The sequence below is a fragment of the Taudactylus pleione genome, unplaced genomic scaffold (genome assembly GCF_031769625.1).
Source record: "Taudactylus pleione unplaced genomic scaffold, aTauple2 ptg000629l, whole genome shotgun sequence".
NCBI classification, from domain to species: domain Eukaryota; kingdom Metazoa; phylum Chordata; class Amphibia; order Anura; family Myobatrachidae; genus Taudactylus; species Taudactylus pleione.
The window spans coordinates 980055-982558 of NW_028285031.1; the positions used below are offsets into that span (position 1 = coordinate 980055).

At 50.1% G+C, this 2504-nt stretch overlaps 1 pseudogene; it reads right to left on the reverse strand.

Moving 5' to 3' along the window:
- Positions 1 to 299: 299 nt before the first annotated feature.
- Positions 300 to 2227, reverse strand: LOC148479210 (uncharacterized; annotated as a pseudogene).
- Positions 2228 to 2504: the final 277 nt, after the last annotated feature.

The window sequence follows — 2504 nt, forward strand, 5'->3', positions numbered from 1 at the left end:
CCCTCCGAACCGCATCATAGAGGACAAAAAGCGACTCTGACTTACGAAGGGAAGCAGTCCTGTCAACATAGATGCAGAGAGCCCTAACCACATCAAAGGTAGAAGAACCTGAGTCCTCCACCAGCGATGGTACCACAATAGGCTGATTGATATGGAAAGCCAACACGACCTTAGGAAGGAAGGCGTTCCGCTCTATCCACATGAAACACTAGGTAAAGAGGTTTATAGGAAAGAGCCCCCAATTCCGAAACCCTTCGAGCCTAAGCGAGAGCCAGGAGGATTACCGTCTTCCAAGATAATTACTTAAGATCAACCTCCTCCAAAGTTTCAAACACGGGGGACTGAAGGAACAGAAGAACTAGATTAAGATCCCATGGATCAATTGGATGTACAAAAGGAGGTTGCCCGCGCAAGACCCCTTGAAGAAACATCTGCACCTCAGGAATGAGGGCCAATTTCCTTTGAAAGAAAATGGAAAGGGCAGAAACCTGCACCTTTAAGGTTCCGAGACGAAGGCCAGAATCCAGACCCGTCTGAAGGAAAAGCAGAAACCGGGATAAGCAAAAGGTCCTAGACGGAAGATCCCGACTGGAACACCATGAGATATAAGCTCGCCAGATGCGATGATAATGCGCAGCTGAAACTGGCTTCCGGGCGCGTAGCAGGGTGGGAATAACCGCTTCTGGGATACCTCTACGTCTTAGGATATCGGTTTCAAGAGCCGTCCCGTTAAACATAGCTGCACTAAGTTGGGGTGTATGGAAGGACCCTGCTGTAGAAAATCCGGGCGCAGAGGAAGGGGCCACGGATCGTCTGATAATATGGACCGAAGGTCCGAGAACCAACTTCTCCGAGGCCAGTTCGGGGCCACGAGAATTACCGAGGCTGACTCCTGTTTTATTCTTTTTAGAAGACGAGGAAGGGGAATCGGAGGGAAAAGGTAAACGAAGTCGTAGGTCCATGGACTCGTCAGAGCGTCTACTGCTTCCGCCTGCGGATCTCGAGTTCTTGACAATTATACTGGAAGCTGACGATTCACTCGTGACGCCATGAGATCCACCTGAGGACATCCCCATCGACGTATCAGCGCGTTGAATACGTCTGGATGAAGCTTCCATTCCCCGGCATGGACATCCTGTCGACTTAGGTAATCTGCTTCCCAGTTGTCTACACCCGGAATGAATACCGCTGACAGGATTATTGACTGATTCTCGGCCCACCGGAGGATCCGAGTTACCTCTCGCATAGCCATGCGACTCCGAGTCCCTCCCCGTCGGTTGATGTAAGCGACAGCCGTTGCGTTGTCGGACTGAACTCTTACCGGACGAGCCTTTAGCAACTCTGTTGCCTCTATCAGAGCATTGTAAATCGCTCTGAGTTCCAACACATTTATGGGCCACGTCTGTTCTAGAGGGGACCATTGACCCTGAAAGTGATAATCGAGGACTACTGCGCCCCATCCTCGAAGGCTGGCATCCGTGGTTATGATGATCCAGTCCCACATTCCGAACCGTTTTCCCGCTAACAGATTGCTGGATTGTGTCCACCAAAGAAGGGCTACTCTGGTAACCGGGCTCAGACGGATCTGTTGATGTAGGAACAGATGAGACCCTGATCCCTGTGCTAGCAGGTCCAGCTGAAACACCCTGGAGTGGAACCGGCCGGACTGTAGTGCCTCGAAAGCTGCTACCATCTTCCCCAAGAGACGCAGACAAAGAAGCAGGGACACCTTCCTTGTTCTGAGGACCTGCTGCACTAACAACCGGATATCCCGGGCCTTGTCTATTGGAAGAAAAACCCTTTGTGAGGCCGTATCCAAGATCATGCCCAGAAACAGAAGTTTCTGGGATGGATTGAGATTGGATTTCTTGAAGTTGATTATCCAACCGTGTTGGATTAGGGTCTGATATGTCAGTAAGGCCTGATTTGATAGAAGAGATACCGATGGAGCCTTGAGTAACAAGTCGTCCAAATAAGGGATTATGTTCACTCCTGATGACCGAAGGAGAGCGATCATGACTGACATGAGTTTGGTGAAGACGCGGGGAGCCGAGGATAACCCGAACGGCAATGTCCGAAACTGATAATGATCCTTCAATATGGCGAAACGCAGAAAAGCCTGGTGAGGTTCCCAAATGGGAACATGGAGATAGGCATCCTTGATATCCAGGGATAATAGGAACTCCCCTGGTTCCAAGCTCGCTATGACTGACTGCAGAGACTACATTTTGAAGCGATAAATCTTGAGATACAGGTTCAAAGACTTGAGGTTTAAGATGGGCCTGACCGAGCCATCTGGTTTTGGTACTACAAACAGGTTCGAGTAAAACCCCAAACCTCTCTGATGGTCCGGAACCGGAAATAGTACAGATGATACTACTAGAGACTGGATAGCCTCCTGTAAAACCTTGGCCTTGCTTGCAGGCATTGGCAGACTTGTGGTGAAGAACCGAGGTGGAGGGGGGACCTCGAAGTCTATTCGGTACCCCATGGAAATTAGTCTG